We start from the raw sequence: 20,453 nt of genomic DNA on the forward strand, positions 1-20,453 counted from the left end.
CCTTAGCGTCAGGCAGCTTATTATTCACAATGTGCAGTTGCATCTGTATTGAATGCTTCTTTTTCTACAAGAAACGATGTGTGTACACATCAGGAAAGTACAACTGCATACCAACTTACCAAATTAAGGTCCTCTCATTACAGAACAGAATCTCTGATGGTCGCTATGGGTCATCCTGATGCTCTCAATATATTACATGCAGATAACAAATTGTTCTAGAGAGATAAGAAATAGAGATTGAGGAATTATTGCTAATAAACGATGTACATTATTAATTATAAATAAATACTGAAACAAAACTTCTCCATCCACTACAGGGTACAGACAACCTACTCTTCTTTTCAGTAAAGAGCAGAGGCCTACTACTACCTACTAGCAGAGAGAAATGGGGGTCCTCTGGCAACTGACATCCACTCCTCCTCCCCTCCCCTCCTTCTTCTCTTTCCAGGTGTGACCTTGAATATAGTATGTGCAGTTAAATCAAATGTGAGCTGACACTGCTGATTTCAGCGCTTTTTTTTTTGTCCAGAACCAACAGTGCTAGCCCACTCACCAAGTGGTGTTTGTAAAACAAGCCCATGTTGACACTAGAACGCTTCTACCAGCTGAAACTAGCCTGCATAACTAGGATCACTGACAACGTTCGAGTGTAGTTCGCTGGCCGAAGTGGCTGTGCGGTTCTAGGCGCTGCAGTCTGGAACCGCGAGACCGCTACGGTCGCAGGTTCGAATCCTGCCTCGGGCATGGATGTGTGTGATGTCCTTAGGTTAGTTAGGTTTAACTTGTTCTTAGTTCTAGGGGACTAATAACGTCAGAAGCTGAGTCCCATAGTGCTCGGAGCCATTTAATTTTGATGTGTAGTTCTTACTGCAGAATAAAGAAACTGCTTCACAACACCATTCTCATGGCAGATCACCACAGTCACCCTGCACCACACCTCTGCTACAGCTTGTCAATGGTTTTGGCTGTCATGAATGGCTGGGTGGAGTGTACCATCGCAAGCTCCAGCTTGCAGCTTGAAGAATACAGTGTGGTGAGTGGACTTATTATCGCATTCCCTTCTCCTGTCCGTGTTCAAGGGGAACTATGGGGAGAAAAGACTGTAATAGAATCCTCAGGGTGGAAAGTTTGGGGCTTCAAGCACCCACCAATCTTTCAGAGTTTTATGGAAACGCTAATGGACCACAGCACGCTGTACATGCAGTTAGCATCAGTTAAGCGTTATATTTGCCGACCATATGGTCATTTTGCTGAACGGTGTATGGAATTAAGATATATGATCAGGCATAAAAACTGAGTCAGGGTGTTACTATTATGACTGCCTGTATTATTGCTTTGTGTTTTCTCTATTTATGTATTTTTATTCTGTAGTAATAGTTTGCATAGTTTGTGAAAAGACTCCTTAGGAGGTGAGGAGGCGATCCAGCCTCTGGTGGATGAAATAGATTGTTAAAGGCAGAGACCTCACAAATGCATAAGCAATTAGTTGCTACCAGTAAACCACCTATTCTGTAAATAATCAGTCACATATGAAAGACAAGTTCAAGTGTCATATTTGGTATTTGACGTTAAGTACGTAAGGGAGAAAAAATTTAGAAAATTTTTGTAGTTATTCTTATAGATTGTTTGAAATCGTTAAGTGCTCTCATTAGGAAACACTAGATCTCTATTACCTATATAACTTAGGTTCCATTTTAAACAGAAGCAAGTTTTTCATGCATTCAATGTTTATAGCGTCATATCTCACGAGTTATGTATCATACAATTACATAATTTTGCAAGTATTTTCAATAAGATACGTAAACACTGTCAACAAAGTATGTTGCGAAGAGATTTAGTAATAAATACATAACAAATTTAAACGTATTGCGTGATGTTGAAGTTTTACTGCAACCCACTTAAAGCAGAAGCTATATTTTTCATGTAACTAAATGTCTGTGATATTATACCTCATGAACGACGTCATAATGTTATATAACTTGGAAGGAACTTTCAGCGGTATGTATGTTAATACCATCTACAAAATGTGTTACGAATAGTTCTAGTTATAAAAAAGTAACAAATTAAAACTTTATGCCTGATGTCGCAGTTTTAGTGCATCAACTGCGAAAATTTAATAACCAATAAACTTTTTTTCTTTCATCATTTTGTGGGCCATGCCAGTAAGGGAAAGTTTCGTAAAGATTTGAAATGATGTTTAAAGTTTGTTGGAAGTTCTTAAGTGCTCTCATTCTCAAATAATGGACGAAAAAAGTCTATTATATGCGCGCCAACAATTATGGTTCCTGGAGGCAACAGATAGTTTCTAAGTATAATGCTTGTATTACTGTGTTGACCGTTTAGCATAACATTATACCATTTAATGGGTAGATTTTACAGCAGTTTAAATTTTTAAATTTGGTCATTAATTACGCGGAATATTGGAAGTTAAAGTCTTGTTGCCTCTGGAAGCAGTTAGATAGGCACTGTTTTTCTGGTCAGTAATGTAGATGGTGAGAGATAGAACTTCGTCCAGTTAACCACTCCTTTGTTGGATTTAACTGCTGCCAGTGTGGTTAACCATTTCTCGGGCAAGACAGTGGAGGATGTGCTGGCATTCACAGGTTACTTGGAAACAGCTGAAAGGCTGGGTTTCTGGACAGATGAACAACTGCTATAGATGACCACGTTGTGCTTAACAGGTGAAGCATAGCATGTGTGATATGTAACAAAGACTTAAGGAATGCACATACATTGAAGCAGCTTAACGAAAGGCTAGTGCAGCGCTGTAAGGAAACAAAATTTTGCCTATCCATTCATGAACAGCTGAGTGGAGTGTAGCAAAGGCGAAATGAATCAGTAGAAAGTTTTCTCAACAGGAGAAAGGAAATAAAAGGTAGCACCTACGAGTTGATTGAGAATGACAAGCAAAATATTGTTGAAGAAGTGGAACATAGAACATTGAATTATTCCCTGAGGGGGCTTGAACCAAATCTGTCAAGGAGGGGACATACAGAAAATCTGAACGACCTTACTGCAACCATTGAGGTGGTCTCAGATCTGGAAGAGAGACATAGTGCCAGGGGTACAGGAATAAAAGGACATTACTTTTTGTAGTCATGATGTGTTATAGATATGGGCGTTGAGGTCACAGTTAGAGGCAGTCGCCAACTACAATGTTGGTTGGGCACCGAGAACGGTCTCATACGAGCAAGAAATAAAATGGCTATGAACAAAGTAATTGTTCATTTAACACAAACGAGAACTCCAAATAGACCAGATAGCATTCCAAGCAAATTCCAGTGCTGTGATGACATATGCAGTGTAGTGTGTTGCTTAACTCATGTATGGATTGTAGAGAAGATAAGTTATTGTTGCACACAGTTCTGAGAGAGTAATGTTGGATTTTTTGAATAGACATCATGCAAAAATTTATCTTTGGCAACTCACAGTGGAACTCCGTGCATCATTGTTCAGGTTGAGGTAGACAGTACCCAATGACTCGCTGTTGCAAGGTTCTCCTATCATGAATGACGAACAATCAAACCATGTAAAAAGTCAGTAAGACTCTATTTGCATCATAAAATTCCGCAGGACCCAGAGACATTACTTTGGGTAAGCATAGGTATGGAATTACCAGTCAACATAATATATGTGGCAGAACCACTAGAGGACAATGGTGAATTACACGGACCACTATATTTTATATGCAGGACTATTATACACACATACGAACCAGATGGTGAGTGTATGGCGCCTGTCAGTGTGTTTGGCAATAGAATTATTAGTTGATAATCTGGATGGTCTGAACAATAATAATTTAGACAAGTTGAGTGTGGACCTTATAAATAATCAAGCTGTCTGTACAGCTGCATTATGTGCCAAAATTGGGCATCTGAAATGACTATACAGGATGGCCACCGATAAGCTATTAGTAGAGTTTTAGGACTCATTTTATCCTCATGGACCATTACTGGGATCACTCATAACACAGCACAAGATCTAACTGGATACAAATCACCTGTGTACCAAGACTCTTGTGGAACACCCTCTTTATCAAAAATGGAAGAGTTTATTAACCGGCTATTGAATGCTGGCGTGACAGAAGAAAGTACTAGTCCGCGGGGAGCAGTGGTATTATGGTACCCAAAAAAATTGATGGACAGCACTAGGAAATATAGGTCCCCTTGTGATTAAGGCTGCTTGAACAGTAGAACAATTATGGATGCATCTCTGAAGCCGAAGCTTGCAAATACTCTGTATAATGTAGGTCATTGTAAATACTTTTGCAAAGTAGACCTGAAGAGTATTTATTATTGGAGTTAGTGCCAGAGGCCTTGCAAAAGGCAATATTTACATTCTGTTGGGGGCATTACCAATATCAGTAAATTCTATTTGGTCTAAAGAATGCACTGGCCATGTTTCAGCAGCTGCCGGATGGAGCGTCAAAATATTTAAAGCTTCAACAATACATGGTATACCTTGACTGTATTATCGTATTTTGAGTGGCTATCAAGGAATATGTGCAGTGGTTAAAAGACGCTTTGTGGAGATTGCATTCCATGTACCTACTATGAGCATCGAGATAGGCCGTTTTCCATTACAGGAAGCTAACTACTCAGGAAATGTGAATAGCCAGAATGGTGTGAAATGAATCTGAGATTGATGTATGCTGTGTGAAGTTTCCCGGCACCACAAACAAGTAAAGAACTTGTCACTCTTAGCATTAGCAATTGCTGCAGGAACTTTGTAAAGGGATTCGTGAATATTACGTGACCACTGGTGCAGTTGCTGAAGAAGTAAAGATTGAAATATTAAGTTTTACACAGGGTGAATCAGGGAGAAAGGTACATGTTTTGTGGAGTAAGAGTATTTATTAGTGATTCTGACCAAAAAGCTTATGGACAAGTACCTTAGCCGGAATGGTTTCCGAGATAGAACACATTTAATGTACATTGTTATCTATTTTCTGTTACTCAAACATTGTCATTGTTTACAATGTACCACAGCAGAGTAGAAGATGTTGAGACGAACAGTTTGACGCAGGACACTATCAAATTGGGAGACTACCTCAAATTGGCCTACAAAGACTTCCTAAGATATAGTGTGCATGCATCACATGAGATTTTTGATATTCTCGCACTTTCTTCATGCCAATTATTAGTGCTAGAACATAAATCAATATGACCTTTTTTTGGGAAATTTGTTTCGTTAAATTTTGTACTGTGACACACTTCCGCTGAAGGGAGCAACTTTCGATTTATTCAAGAAAAACGTGTAAAAGTGACATAAATGTGTTCTTCCTGAGAAACATTTCTGAATGGGGCATATGTCTGTATGAAATTTTTTGTTCACAATTACTTATACTCTAACTCCTGAAAGCATGTACTTCTCCTCCTGATTCACCCTGTATAAGACGTTGCATACTTCAGGCATATTGTCAGACCATCTGATTTGAAAATGCTTGGTTGGTTTAAGGCATCCATCAAGTAGCCTGACATGTTGGGCACTGAAGCAAAATGAATTGGCCTTTGAAGTTGTTCACAAAGTGGGTAATAAACATAGTAAGACGGATGAACTGAGTAGGAAAATTGGCGTGTTGTGGGTATGGAGTAATACCCTTGAGGAATGGCAGAAGATGCAGACCACAGATGAAAGTTGTTGTCATTTGTGATGGCTTGTGATGTAGGACAACAAGGCTGGGGCCATGAATCGCAGTGCCTAGTGCGCTACAAGGGGAACTGTTAGAAAAAGTTCATGGAGCACATGGGACAACAAACAACAGAGTAGCTGAGTGTTGCTGGTGGATGCCATGGAAACTGGATGTAGGTCGGTATGTGAGAAACTGTTTGCCATGCGCTCAATTTACAGACTTAAGTCATCAATGTGTACCATATCAAAGGTTGACAGAGGCAACCAAGCTCTTAAAGATGATTGAAATGGATATCCTTTGAATCATTTAGCCAGGCATTAGCAGGGAACTGCTACATTCTGACACTTATAAATCATTTTTCACATTATGTTGCAATGATCACAATTCCAAATCAGCAAGCAACGACAGTAGCATAAATCATGGTAAACAAATGGTTTATGAAGTTTGGGATATCTGACATGATACTCACTGATAAAGTCACCAACTAAATTCAGAGTAAAATAACAACTATTTCACCTCTTGCATACTAAGAAGCAGCACATTGCATCCACAGGGTTATGGAAGGATGTAGCATGTTCCTTGAACAATCACTAAGATGCTGAGTTGTTACGTCAACAGTCAACACAATGACTGGGGTGTTTACTTACCATACTTTGTAGTGGAATAAAATTCCAAAGTAAATGACAGCACTGGTCTCTCAGTGTGTGAGGTGGTGTATGGAAGAAAAATGCCATGACAGTTCGAGTTATTCCCCATACATCCAACATGGTAAGGTGAAGAAGTTTACATTGTGGTATCAGGAACTGTACTAAGTCATGAAAATGATGTCGCTAGTGAGTGTTAAATTGCAGTTTCCAACACAGAGAACCATTGTCCACCTGGGATATGTTTGTTAACTTAAAAACAGTCCATGTCCCTTGCTACATGCACCAGCACCACTATCTGAGAAAATGGTGGGAGGCAAAACTGGGAATAGAGAAATGGTAATACACATGCATGTTGTATTCAGCACACCAAGATCACAAAAGTAGTAGGGTAGGCTGCCACGTGTGTTTGGATGGTGCTCACTGTGTGTGATTATATATGTAGAAAATGTGGTATTCATGGCAAACGTTTCGAAGGACTGTGTCTTGTTTGTACAGCTTTCCTTATTTTGTTTGGGATACTGTTTGTAAATACAGGCTGAATTATGTTTGTTCACTATGATGTTGTAAGATGGCAAGAACTAGGCCCCTTATATGAAGTCATTAAAGATCACCTAACTCACGTTGAGCGAACAGTAGGGCTTAACAAAATGATTGATAAGGCACAATGCATCTTGTAGAGGGTATAGTGTGGACGTATTGGAATAATTAATGTCGGGTGATGGTTTTAAAGTAATTCACACGACATGAAAACTTTGTGGAAACGAGTCGATTTACTGGACGCTAGTTTACCCCAGGGAAGTATTTAGAGTTGACTGTGGCTGGCTGGGGAACGGCGAAGGGAAGTGACAATAGGCAGCTTAGGGTGGCTCAAGCTCTGAGAAAGCGGTAACGCGGGGTGGCCTCCAGCTGCCTTAAGATGAGTGATAGCATGGGTGGTTGACCCCGACCCCATGCTGGTGTACCGGGAAACAGACGGAGAACTTGTACACCTGTTGATAAATGTCCATCGTCCCGTTTTCAGGGAAACATGCGAGAAAGCCGTGCAAAGCTACGGTGGAGCGGTCAATAGAGGTCAAAATATGCATGTTCATGACTATAGCAACTTCACGCTGAATTCACGGTCCGCAGAGTCTGAAGTAAATCAGGTGAAGAGCGACAGAATGAAATACGCCGGCCTCCAATGGGAACGTAAGACCGAGGAAATTGAAGTACTCTCCTGGGAGTCAGAATTCCGGAAAAATTGGTGTTTGTGCAGACGCTAACCTTGATGGGTGGCCTGGGAGGAGCTAAATAACAGAAGTTGAGAGGAAGGGAAATTTTGTGGGAATTTGTTCACTTCCCAGAGCAGGCATTGGTCGGCGCTGGGAAGCGACACAAAATTAACGCGACTTGTGCTGCAATTGGCGTAAGTGATTTTGCTGGAGGGGAAACCGAGGCGAAGAGCGGACTGTGAGAAGTCTCTGTAGAGGTCTTCCGTTCCCAGCTTGCCTAGAGTGCGGATGTGGCCTGGGAAAGAGTGAGCATCTCTGCAGTTTAGGACCTAGCAAATGGAACGATTGAGCTTGCAGATAGGAAGTTTTGGTTCAGCTATATACTGAGCAAGATAGCTAGGAGTGAATAGACGAGCGCAGCCTTGCAGCACCACGAGATCAGCCGACGTCTGCACAACGACGCCACTCTGCCACGCTGTATTCGGTGATATTGCGCCCTCTCCGGCCACTGATTAATTTATTGGATCACGTCGGCAAAGTTTCAACGAGGGTTTCATGGGCCGTGTATTCTAGTATTCTTCTGGCACTTCGTATTACACCTGGGTCAGTCGATAGGAATTACTTTTGAGTTATCGCGCTTTACTCCACGTAAACGCAATTTACTACCACTGCCTGATAGGAGAGTCTTGTAATGTGATGATTGAAGGTCAGGAGTTAAAATAAATTTGTGCTAATCGACTGCATCTGTTTTCAATCAAGTAGTTGAAATCGCAAGTCACTTTCTTAATTAATTTTATGTTCAACATTTGCATCTGGTGTTCAATAGCTGAATATAACATCAATGTGCACCCCTTTTTAATTAAAAGTGATCAATTCTGAATAAATTAATGTCAACACTGCCACCACAGTTCAATCAGGAGTCACAGGGCCATATTACGTTTTTGCGTTATCCGATATTGCGGCAGTTTTGCACTCTCTGTTGATCTGTTAGTCAATTAGTTGGGGTGAACACACGCGAAAACCAGCTAAGTGACGGGTGGAGTGTTACAATGTATTTTATATAGGTATGCATGAGGTGGAGTTCACTTTATTAGAAATGAAGTAAGATGAGGGTGAGATTTCGTTGTGGAAGGACTTATGTGAATGATTATGTGTGTGTATGTAGATGGATCGCAAGTCTCAAATAATTTTTTAAGGGCAAGGGAGAGTGATTATCCCATCCTCTCCCCTGATAGCGTCACCTTCAAGGATGTTGCACTTCTTAGTGCTGGCAATACTACACCTCTTTAGTGGGAAAGGGATAAATGCACTGCAAAACCAACAACTGTTCTCCAGGCAGAAGGACATCATCCTTGGCAGCCACTGTTGGACGCTGAAATTAACATAAAATGCATGGGAACTGAGGGACAGAATACAGAGGCTGGAAAAGATAACCTCAGAGGTACATTTCTGAGGCCGAAAAAGTGGAGTGTTGGTGGAAATATGAGGAGAGTACCAAGGACTGGATCTTTACGACCGCTGACTGCAGTGGATTTTGTTGCACATAAGCTGCTGCTTCATAAGATACGGTGCCTGGACATAGGTCTTTGGTACTGCAGATACTGATGACATGTGAGAGATAAATGATACGGTGAATTGTGTAAGAGAAGTGGCTAATATTAATAAAATTGTAACTGAGTGAAACACTACACAGTTGACAAACTTACAACAGAGTGCAGTGAATAACACGTGAACACTGCGAGAGTTAAAAGCAGAATTAATGGGGTGCGTGAAAACGACCATGGGCGTGATGAGAGTATGATCAGAGTATGTTATAGGATGGATAAATTTGTTAGATAACAGAGTAGTTGAGGCAAGACTCTTGCAATTACCAGATGAGAGCATAGAGAATGCTAGAGGGATGTAACAGTATTGAAAGAGGCGATACGCCATGTGTATGCCGGACTCAGACAGAGGTTGATTCTGACATAAAGGCATGTGATATACAACTGTTTTTAGGAAAATCAAGAGTCCTGCTGAACATCATGGCAACACAGCTTTACTTCCAAAGCACCTGCGAGCAATGGATATATTATATGTACATACTTGAACTATTTATCGTAAATTGCTGTGATCAAGGTAGACATACGAAAGTCACATAGCTGGAACTACAAGGTATAGGATTGTCGACTAATGGCACAACTTGTGACATCTCGGGAGCAGCTCTTCATCTCGCAGCTTTCATAATTTGGACCACTGTTGTGAACGTGATACAGCCTTTGTTGTACAGGCCAAGTAATCCAACCTAACCTACCTGAACGACACCTCGAAACCCGACATTTATTGAGATGCTCCAACGTATACAATAATACCAGGAACGATGCAGTAATGTTATGACAATGAGTGCATAGATTTCTAGTACCATTGCGGTTTTGACTCTCGTTTGTGTAACCTTCACTCGAGCTTCCTGTGCATCAGTTAGCAGTAGACTGTGTTAATATTAGAAAATAGGAATTAATTTAACAAGCAGCCTAAGAACATTGTGCTACACCCTGGATTAGGATAAGGAGAATCTCAATATGTTGCAAATACATAGTGTGTTATGAGCATAAGTGCAAGCATTTTATGTGTACTGAACAACATTACATCAGTATTTACTTCATTTGCAGACTAATAATTTTACCTAATACGAATAGTATGTTTTTAGAATGGTTAGTACCTGCAAGGACATGTGGCAAGAGCAAGCCATTATTGCTTATTTTCCGCTAGGCGGAAGGCTAGATATTGAAGTGTGGACTCATGGACACAAAACGGTTAGTCTATATTGACAAGCATAGTCCATTTAGTGGTGCAGTTACAACCATGCAGAAAACATCAATTAATAAAGTATGTGAGATATTTGGGGGAAGAGTGTTAGATGCAGAGAAAAAAACTGAGACACTGAAGTAGGTATAAATCAAGATACCAATGATCACAGTATCTGCACTTATACACCTAACACCACTTACGTTAGACCGTTGGATACGGTGTTAAGATTTTTCAAGAAATGTAGGCGGGCAGTGATCCGATCTTCCAAAGGGAAGATACTTATTGCATCATGCTTCCGCCTGGTACAGCGGACAGCCACTGAGACCAACTCAGGAAAAAAAAAAATCATAGGGACGGTGTCACAAGACGCTTCAGTAGTTGAGTGCACTGGAACAAGAACATGTTCACTATGCTAACACTACAGGAGTCGCCGCCCAGGGCGTCTTGAAGGACAAGTTGGTACGTCGTTACAACACCACCATGAAAGGGGAGTCACTGATATGGCAAGAAAGCGGGACAATGATGCCATGGTTGCACACTGATCACTCCAGCGCCGCGATCTTGTTGGTATTTAGAGACCAGAAACGCTGCCTTATCATACAAGGTAGTGGACAGGCATTCTTAGTAATCACCAGCCACTAGCCAATAGCCGTGGTCCTAGCCTGGTCACGAGCTGAGATGTCTTCAAGGTTCCACGTGTTCACTAGTTGCAGGCCTCCGCCTTTACGGAGTCTGAATGCTGCCGACTTAGTGCCTTTCAACCAGCGGGTGACGCGCAGGGTCACTGTCATCTGCTGTGAGTCGCCTAGCGTGGTGGACAGTGATTCGACCCTGGTCCGTCTAGCTGTCCAGACTGCACGAACAGTTCGATGATTCGACGACTTTTGTAGCAGCATGGACTATCAGCTCGGAGACCATGGCTGCGGTTACCCTTGACGCTGCATCACAGACAGGACCGCCTGCGATGGTGTACTCAACGACGAACCTGGATGCACGAATGGCAAAACGTCATTTTTTCGGATGAATCCAGGTTCTGTTTACAGCATCATGATGGTCGCATCCGTGTTTTGCGACATCGCGGTGAACGCACATTGGAAGCGTGTATTCGTCATCGCCATACTGGCGTATCACCCTGCGTGATGGTATGGGGTGCCATTGGTTACACGTCTAGGTCCCTTCTTGTTCGCATTGACGGCACTTTGAACAGTGGACGTCACATTTCAGACGTGTTACGCCCCGTGGCTCTACCCTTCATTCGATCCCTGCGAAACCCTACATTTCAGCAGAATAATGCACGACCACAGGTCCTGTATGGGCCTTTCTGGATACAGAAAATGTTCGACTGCTGCCCTGGCCAGCACATTCTCCAGATCTCTCACCAATTGAAAACGTCTGGTCAATGGTGGCCGAGCAACTGGCTCGTCACAATACGCCAGTCACTAATCTTGATGAACTGTGTTATCGTTTTGAAGCTGCATGGGCAGCTGTACCTGTACACGCCATCCAAGCTCTGTTTGACTCAATGCCCAGGCGTATCAAGGCCGTTATTACGGCCAGAGATGGTTGTTTTGGGTACTGATTTCTCAGGATCTATACACCCAAATTGCTTGAAAATGTTATCACATGTCAATTCTAGTATAATCTATTTGTCCAATGAATACCCGTTTAGCATCTGTATTTCTTCTTGGAGTAGCAGTTTTAATGGCCAGTAGCGTAGTGTGCACAAATTTCATACAAATTATACTCTGGCAGTGAAGTACGTTGTAGGTAGTAGATATCTATTACACACTGACGGCATTAGTGCGTTTAATAATTAATAGATGAAGTTTCCAATAGTTTTCAGTTGAACTGTATAGGAAATTGTGCTTAATTTCCTCCATCTCTTCCGTTCGACAAAAGTGATAAAATATGCCTCAGCCCTCCCACCCTCCGCGCCCCGCACCACCCCGTGCTGCTGCCTGTGTGATGGTCAGAGCGCCGGAAACTTCCGTTCCTCAGAAGTAATTTAGCAGGAGACGCATTTCATTGGTTATGAAATGTAATGATACGTTGTCATACGCTAGCAGAAATTAAATCCCGAATTCATTAGCGAATATTGATCACGCACCAAACGCTGAAGAAAGTTTAGTTCCAGCTGACACTCTGTTAAGGAATTCTCATAAATCTGTCCAATCAGACAGATAAGATGAAATCGAAAATGCTGCATGGCGCTCGATATAAGCATGAACTACTTTCATGAGTCGTAGCATTTGAACCAATAACGGGATGCATTTGAATTTGGGAGATGATGACACACAACTGAGAAATAAAATACGTAGATACAATATTGTCACCACAAGTATTTGAAGTGCCCTCCAACAGCATCGGTGCACAACTGTACTCACTTCACCTTATTCCGCGAAGTTCTATGAAATGTATCCTCGTCGCTGTTACGTGTTCCGTATGTAACGGCCTCACAGACTTCTGCAGTTGCCCGTAGTCTATTCCTGTGTGCTCAGCTTTTTAGATACCCCCCCCCCCCCCACAACCCTCAGATATGTCTCATACGACATGCCTGTCTCTTGACTCAAGCGACGCAACGATTTCCTTTCACAGTTCTCCAAACGTCTTCGAACATTATCGATAATCTCTGCACTCAGTGATGGTCTATGTTTACCACTGTCAGTACTGAGCAAACAACTTCTTTCCAGCTTCCTTACAAACGATAAAATTTGTTGGAAATCGCGCACAAGGAATCCTCTGCCGAATATCCATTGTGTTGTAACCAATGAGTCTGTCTTCTAATATGTTTTCACAAAGAAACCCGCCCTCGAAGTGTGTACCGCATTTTCCTGCCAGCTAAAGACTGCGAACAAATAATTAATTTGCTCCTTATTGTCACATGGTTCGAACTAATCACTCCCAGTCTTCACGAACCGCGACCGACGAGGATACGAACTAACACTAGCCGAGGAAGCGCGGCATTATACCGGACAAAGCGCCTCATATGCAGAAACAACAACTAATTTGCCAACAACGTGGGGAACCTCTGATTCTCCCAGAGCTACTGATATCATTAAAACAACTTTTCCGTTTCTAAGAGTTTTCGAAGGGAGATTAGGACCACTAAAGTAGTTTAAGTTTTTGTATCGCCCTGTAGTTTTGAGATTGGAAGCAAGTAACACCGAAGAATCATTTCCACCCTACCAGATAACTCAGACAGTTTACAAAGTATATTCCATGAGGTTTCGGGTTTGCAGCAGGATCACGTCGACATCTGGCCATGACATTTCGGCTGACAACCATTCACTCACCATCAGGTGAGTGTTTTACACTAGAGATTGCTGGGGCACGTGGCCAAGTTTAGACCAAAGACATGTTGTTGTTGTTGTTGTTGTTGTTGTTGTGGTCTTCAGTCCTGAGACTGGTTTGATGCAGCTCTCCATGCTACCCTATCCTGTGCAAGCTTCTTCATCTCCCAGTACTTACTGCAACCCGCATTCTTCTGAATCTGGTTAGTGTATTCATCTCTTGGTCTCCCTCTACGATTTTTACCCTCCACGCTGCCCTCCAATGCTAAATTGGTGATCCCTTCATGCCTCAGAACATTTCCTACTAACCGATCCCTTCTACCAGTTAAGTTGTGCCACAAACTTCTCTTCTCCCCAACCCTATTCAACACCTCCTCATTGGTTATGTGATCTACCCATCTAATCTTCAGCATTCTTCTGTAGCACCACATTTCGAAAGCTTCTATTCTCTTCTTGTCTAAACTATTTATCGTCCATGTTTCACTTCCATACATGGCTACACTCCATACAAATACTTTCAGAAACGACTTCCTGACACTTAAATCTATGCTCGATGTTAACAAATTTCTCTTCTTTAGAAACGCTTTCCTTCCCATTGCCAGTCTACATTTTATATCATCTCTACTTCGACCATCATCAGTTATTTTGCTCCCCAAATAGCAAAATTCCTTTACTACTTTAAGTGTCTCATTTCCTAATCTAATACCCTAAACTTCACCTGTGACTTAATTCGATTACATTCCATTATCCTCGATTTGCTTTTGTTGATGTTCATCTTATATCCTCCTTTCAAGGCACTGTCCATTCCGTTCAACTGCTCTTCCAAGTCCTTTGCTGTCTCTGACAGAATTACCATGTCATCGGTGAACCTCAAAGTTTTTATTTCTACTCCATGGATTTTAATACCTACTCCGAATTTTTCTTTTGTTTCCTTTACTGCTTGTTCAATATACAGATTGAATAACATCGGGGAGAGGCTACAACCCTGTCTCACAGCCCTTCCCCACCATTGCTTCCCTTTCATGCCCCTCGACTCTTATAACTGCCATCTGGTTTCTGTATAAATTGTAAATAGCCTTTCGCTCCCTGTATTTTACCCCTGCCACCTTTAGAATTTGACATAGGTCGAATTTATTGCCCATTTCAAATATTGCTCCATCTGTTGCGCACCGACGCACGCGTAATGATTGTATGCACACTCTCTGTCGAAGTCTGCACCCGCGGAATCAAAATTCAAGTGCCAACGTAATAAGATCAGTAGTCGTGTTATAGGCGTTAAAATGGTTTCTTTCTAAAGATATTAATGAAATCACTCGGTTCCACACTTTATTAGTGTGAAAGCCGTCTTCACGATTAATGATATAACCCACCAATCCTATTTTCACAGTTGTTGTGGTCTTCAGTCCAGAGACTGATTTGATGCAGTTCTCCATGCTAATCTATCCTTCATCTCCGAGCAGCTACTGCAACCTACATCCTTCTGAATCTGCTTAGTGTATTCATCTCTTGGTCTCCCTCTACGATTTACCCTCTGTGCTTCCCTCCAATACTAAATTGATAATCCCTTGATGTCTAAGAACGTGTCCTACCAACCGGCCCCTTCTTCTACTCAAGTTGTGCCACAAATTCCTCTTCTTCCCAATTCTATTCAGTACCTCCTCATTAGTTACCCATCTAATCTTCAGTATTATTCTGTAGCACAACATTTCAAAAGCTTCTATTCCCTTCTTGTCTAAACTATTAATCTTCCACGTTTCACTTTCATACATTGCTACGCTCGGTACCAATATTATCAAAAAAGACTTCCTTACACTTAAATCTATACCTGATGTTAACTAATTTCTCTTCTTCGGAAACGCTTTCCTTTCCATAGCCAGTCTACAATTTTTGCTTCACAAATAGCACAACTCTACTTTGTCTTATTTCCTTATCTAATTCCTTCAACATCACGTGATTTAATTCGACTACATTCCACTATCCCCGTTTTGCTTTTGTTGGTGTTCATCTTATATGCTCTTTTCAAGACACTATCCATTCCATTCAACTGTTATTCCAGCTCCTTTGATACCCTTGACAGAATTACAGTGTAATCGGCAAACCTGGAAATTTTTATTTTTCCCCCGTGGATTTTAATTTCTACTCCAAATTTTTCTTTTGTTTCCTTTGCTGCTTGCTCAATATACAGATTCAACAACATTGGGGATAGGCTACAACCCTGTCTCACTCCCTTCTCAACCACTGTTTCCCTCTCGTGCTTCTCGACTCTTATAACTGCCATCTGGTTTCTGTACAAATTGTAAATAGGCTTTCGCTCCCTGTATTTTGTTCCTGCCACAGTCAGAATTTGAAAGAGAGTATTACAGTCAACATTGTCAAAAGATTTCTCTAAGTCTACAAATACATTTCACAGATTCATTAAAGATTGAAACCCAATCCTCACCAAGCTTTCCGTGTCAGAACAATCCACTGAATGTGCTTTGGAAGGACACTGCTCGCCTTGACTAGCACTGGGCTGCGAAAGACGAGTGTGACGATCATGTTCACTGCACCTTTCACATACTTTGCTTGTGGTATGACAATACAGGCTTTGCCACACTGACATAATATTCTGTACGCTCCAATTGCTCACCATTTCTCTAATAACTTCTTAAGAATACTTTACTCGCAGTGAAACAACTAGCAATAACGGATTATATTCTGTAGACACTATGATGTTAACCCAGAAAGTCTGCAATTCTTTTCGTGACGCTTGCGCGTGCGCCCCAGATATGGAGCAATATTCGAAAAGGATGCTAAACTTGACAAAGGGCGCGTATTCATTGGTAACCTACACATATGTTCCTCCGCGACAATTTTTACGACTTGCATCAGCAATCCCCAGTTCAGACACTCACTTGAAGATAGCTGAATGATTGTCAGCCGAAATATGGTGGCAAAATGTCGACAACCTCCGGCTGCAAACACGAAATCTCATGGAATATTCTTAAGCCAGGAAAACTTCAACAATCAATTTATGAAGCATTTGAAACGGGTATAAAGAGCGACGGCAACTTGGAGTGGAATGACAACACTAATAATAAGAACAGTAAAAGAAACGAGTATGAATTACACAGTAGGAATGAGCAATTAGGAATTATACATTCATCATCAGAACATAGTACATCGCGGGAGAGGGGAGATCGTTCATGAACCTTCGTGGTTCCAGAGGCAGCGAAAGGCAGTGTGAATTTTCACCTCTGAGGCAGGAGAGGCAACAAATTGTAGTCAGTTCACGCAGTACTACGAATAGCGAGTGACCACCACCAGGAGAACTAGAAGTCGTCTTACAGGCACTTTTTTTATTTTATTTTTTTTAAATCATAAGTAGTTTGAGGCGGCCATCCACAAATTCAGTTCCTACCCTGTGGTAGACTTTCATCTCAGAGTAAAACTTGCCCGTGCCTCCTACCTCCTAAATTATTTGTTGAATGTTTCAAATCTCTGACTTGCTCTAAAGTTTTTATCCTCTACAACTCCCTCCAGTATCATGAAAGTTATTCCCTGACGTCTTAACACATGTCCTAGCATCCTATCCAACTTTGTAGTCAGTGATTTCACCGATTCTGCAGTAAACCTCCTCATTCCTTACCTTACCAGTCCACCTAATTCTCAACAATCTCATGTAGCACCGCATCTCAAACGCTTCGATTTTCTTCTGTTCGGGTTTTCCCGCATTACACGATTTACGACCGCACAATGCTGTGCTCCAAACATACATTCTCAGAAATGTCCTCCTCAAATTAAGGCCTACATTGGATACAAGTGGACTTCTTTTGGACAGAAACATCCTCTTTATCTGCGCTACTCTCATTCGTATGCCCACTTTACTACGTCCGACGTGGGTTATTTCGTTTCCAAAGTAGTAGAATTCCTTAACTTCCTCTACTTCATGATCAGTTTTCATGTGAAGCTTCTCGTTGTTCTCATACTGACATTGCGCTAAGTAATGGAAGCAAGGCTGAAGAAAAGTCAAGGCACGTTCATAAAATGTGCCTACCTGGAAAAAGCGTCCGACAATGTAAAACCGTGTAATCTGCTCGATATTCTGAGAAAAACTGTAGTCAACTATAGGGAACGAAGGGTAATGAGCAATGTGAACAAGAACCAAGAGGGGACACTATGACTGGGAGACCAAGAACGAAGTGCTCGGATTAGAAAGGATGTAACACGGGAATTCATTCTTCCAAGCCTGGTGTTCAATGTATTCATAGAAGAAACAATTAACCAAATACAAAGAAAATGTTCAAGTGTGGGATTAAAATTCAGGATGATGACGTTGATATTCCCAGTGAAGGTGAAGAAGAAATACAGAATTTGTTGAAGGGAGTGAACGGTCTGACACGCACAAAATATGGATTGAGAGTAAATCGAAGATAGACGGATGTAATGAGAAGTTGTATAAATGAGAATAGAGAAAGTTAGCATTCGCAAAGCGAATATATCATTGCTGTTAGACTTTGATAATTTTTTCACTTGCTTTGAGGACACAGTGGCCTCATTCTAGGCTACTGTAGTCATGGTTGACAATATTTTACGTGTATTAAGTAAATGGCATCAACAGTACAGAGATAGCAGCACTGCAAGCAATGTATAAACAAATGAAAATGTATTAGAACCTGAAATATTAATAATGAGGAGAAAGAGATAAAGGTGGCCATTTGGAGTACGCCCTAGTGGATTGAATATTAGGAACTTTGGAAAGTGGTGACCAAGTCGTAAGACGGGCAATTAGGAGAGAATGGCCTGTTTACGAATAGAACAGTGACCTATCTCCGTGTGACGAAACAGAAGTTATCTGTACCTAGCGTGCTAAAAAGCATTCCCTTGTTAATACACTGACGTATGCCTGATCAAAGACTTGAATCCATGGGTACTATTATATTTTGCCACAAAATTAACAGAGTTTAAGTCTGCTCATGAAGTTATAGCAGAAGCCCCTATGAAAGTAAATATGTTTATTATTGGAGATGAATATCTTATTAAATATCAAATAGATCAAGTTCTATTGCATGTGTATAATGTCGAAATTATACGAGAAAAAATTAGTTATCTTTTGGCAAAGGGTGAGTAACTGAATAAAACTGTCTTTGGTAAGTGTACGTTGTCATTGACCCTAAAGCAACAACAGTTGTGATGCCGTTCACAGATTAGACATTTGCAAAAGGTCACCTATAAAAGTGTTCAACAGGAATGTGAGGAAGAAACTAATGAGATTCTAAGAGAAACAGACCTAGAAATCGACACTGCAGAGAAAATTTTGGCTGAGTAAAATGACAAAAGAGATTCTGATTAGCAAATTTTCTGATAACCCAGGAGATTTCAAGAGCTATGAATGTCACTTAACCGTCAAATGTGAAAGGTAGTTGTTTCAGAAATTATATCCCATTCTAGTTGCTCTCCAAGAGGCCGTCAGAAAAGAAAATAAGTACATGGTAGGTATCAGGGTATGCAAAGGGCGTCTGCAGTGTATGATTGTAGTTTAAACGAGATCGTGATATGCAGCAATGATATTCTTCAGAATATCAACTCATTGTTTCAAAAATTTATTACAATTTTTGTGATTTATGGCTGTAACACATGTGTAATAGAACTTATAACTGTCGAATTCCGCGCAGGGTAGCCGTGCGGTCTAAGGCGGCTAGTCACGGTTCGCGCAGTCCCCGCTTCCTGCCGGTCTTTGTGGCCGTGCGGTTCTAGGCGCTTCAGTCTGGAACCGCGCGACTTCTACGGTCGCAGGTTCGAATCCTGCCTCGGGCATGAATGTGTGTGATGTCCTTAGGTTAGTTATGTTTCAGTAGTTCTAAGTTCTAGGGGACTGATGACCTCAGATGTTAAGTCCCAGAGTGCTCAGACCATTTGAAATATTTTTGAACCCCCCTCCCTCCGTCGGAGGTTCGAGTCCTCCCTCGGGCATCGGTGTATGTGTTGTCCTTAGCGTAAGTTAGTTTAAGTTACATTAATTAGTGTGTAAGTCTAGAGACCGATGACTTCAGCAGTTTGGCCCCATTGTACCTTACCATAAATAATAAATAAAACTGCCAAATGGTCCCAAAAAAAAGCTTTTCTGTATGAGGGGCACTATTACTAATATTTTATAATACCAATCAGCTTAAATATATAAACAACTGCATTTACATTAGCCTTCTCTCAAGTGTCACGAAAGAGTTACTGAAGCAAGTAAATATTTTGAAAATGTTATCCTGGCAAGTCACTCTCAAAAAGTACTTATTCATCTGCCACATAAACTATTAGATGCTATAAAGAAACAATGCATCAAAATATACCTTTCTAAGACAGAATGTCTTTTTTATTCTAAGACTGAATGTCCATGCACCCTTGATCTTAGGGTGGCAGAAGACTTTCGGTATAAGGAGTCACGCTCATTCAGCCAACGGCTTTTCAAAGAGGGCAGAGGAGTGGACAGAGGTACAGGGCACTCTCTTGCCCCTGTGGTGGGAAACTACCCCTAAATGCGGAATAATTAGCAATGATCGAGAGCATAAGGATGCAGAAAGCAAAAGAAACTACCATAATGTTTATCCACAGGTCATGTGGCCTGTAACTAAAAAAAGATGACATGATGATCTATCCGTTGGCGCAAGATTACAGAGTAGTCCCTCATTCGTATCTCGGGAGGGCACTGCCAAGTAAAAGGTGACCGTATGAAAAAGATTGAATAACTAACGCGGAATGTCAAAATCATGTATGTGGAAAGGAAGCTAAAATACCTGAGAAGTGAAATGCTAACGCTGAATCTAGATATAGTGGGGGTCAGTTAAATGAAGTGGAAAGAAGAGAAGGGTTTCTGGTAAGATGATTACAGGGCAATATCAACAGCAGCAGAAAA

Source organism: Schistocerca nitens, chromosome 6, assembly GCF_023898315.1.
Source record: "Schistocerca nitens isolate TAMUIC-IGC-003100 chromosome 6, iqSchNite1.1, whole genome shotgun sequence".
In the NCBI taxonomy this organism is placed as follows: domain Eukaryota; kingdom Metazoa; phylum Arthropoda; class Insecta; order Orthoptera; family Acrididae; genus Schistocerca; species Schistocerca nitens.